The sequence below is a fragment of the Cynocephalus volans genome, chromosome 2 (genome assembly GCF_027409185.1).
Source record: "Cynocephalus volans isolate mCynVol1 chromosome 2, mCynVol1.pri, whole genome shotgun sequence".
NCBI lineage: Eukaryota > Metazoa > Chordata > Mammalia > Dermoptera > Cynocephalidae > Cynocephalus > Cynocephalus volans.
Genome location: NC_084461.1, coordinates 3,632,135 through 3,633,637, shown reverse-complemented (window position 1 = coordinate 3,633,637; position 1,503 = coordinate 3,632,135). Strand labels below are relative to the sequence as shown.

At 41.0% G+C, this 1,503-nt stretch overlaps 1 pseudogene; it reads left to right on the top strand.

Annotated features, from left to right (window-relative positions):
- Nucleotides 1-386: 386 nt before the first annotated feature.
- On the top strand, nucleotides 387-574 carry LOC134371270 (U4 spliceosomal RNA; annotated as a pseudogene).
- Nucleotides 575-1,503: the final 929 nt, after the last annotated feature.

Below are 1,503 nucleotides of genomic sequence, written 5' to 3'. Positions count from 1 at the left end.
TATTGTCTCCACATTTTAATGACCTGAAAAACAAAGCAGAGCCCAGTTTTAAAACGTATCATGAAAATGGTTCCAAGCCAGGTGGCCACGGTGCCCAGGTGAGTTAAATCTGCACCCCTACAAAGGCACAGGAGATTATCCTGTGTATTCCTCTTTTGCCTTCTAATCAGGATTCTTTGTGAGATTGTTTCCACTAATTATTCGATCCTATACTAAACTGTAAAATGCAGAAAATTTAATAAAAATGCATCAAATATTATCTTAAATAAGGTATCACTCAAAACTAAGTCAAGGTAAATACTGTAGTGTAATTTTTCCTCTCTTTCTCTTTTGTCACCCTAAATAGCAGAAAATTAATACTATAGCATTTTTAAAAATTACATCAGAGCTTTGCGCAGTGGCAGTATCGTAGCCAATGAGGTTTATCCGAGGCGCGATTATTGCTAATTAAAAATTACATCAGCAGATCTGTATGTACATGTGACTCACGATACAGGGATCCTTGTGGGAACATCTCCATGTTCTGTCTGGCATGTTTTTCAACATCATGAACCTTTGTGTTGAAGTTATCATTGTATAACATCAGTTGATTGGTTAAAATGCTATGTGGTATAACTACATTCCAGTCATATTTGAAGTTAAAAGATGAGCACGATTCTGAAGACTAGAACAAGACGCACATTCACAATCTGAGAACGGCACCTCTCATGTGCATCGGCCAGCGGCACTCACCGTGCGCGCTTCCAGTCCTGACTTGTCAGCAGGTGGCGTGTTGGACAAGCTGAACATCGCCGTGATTGACTGGGGTGCATTGACTCAAATAGGCCCATCCTCACCCCTTCTGTGCTCATGGCCTTTGCCAAGAGATTCTGCTGTCCTCCCATTAGAGGACAAAATCCTTTTCCTTCACTTTGAATTGGGCTGAATTTGGCCAATAGAACACAGTAGCCAGTGCTATTTTAGTTCTGAGCCTTGGACAGCCATGGACACACCCTCTCTCTCTTCTGTGGATCCCCGACAGCACTGACATCAGAGCAAACCCAATCTAACCTATGAGAGGTGAGAGAACACCTGTCAGCTGAGGCCAGCCTGCCTGAACAGCCCTCAGCCAATCTGTGGCTGATCTCACAGCAGGAGTGAGTCGAGCTGCCCCGTGTCTTGCTGAGCAAAGATAAATGCCTACTGTTTGTAGTTCCTGAGTGTGGGAATGTTTGTTACACCATAGCTAACTGATATACTATCACCATAGCCATGAAAATTACCATTTATTAACATTATATAATGCACTGGATGATTTTTCGTGTGTTCATTATTTTAATTACTGTATGTAAACACCCTTCATAAGAGATAATACCATCCATACTTTAAAATGGAGGCTGAGATTTAAAAAGTGTTTGAATCTAGATCTATGCTATTCCAAAGTTTCAGCAATCTGGTTTCCTCTTTCACCATCATATCTCTGCCCCTCTAGTAACTAGGTCACATTTCAATACTTTAACATAA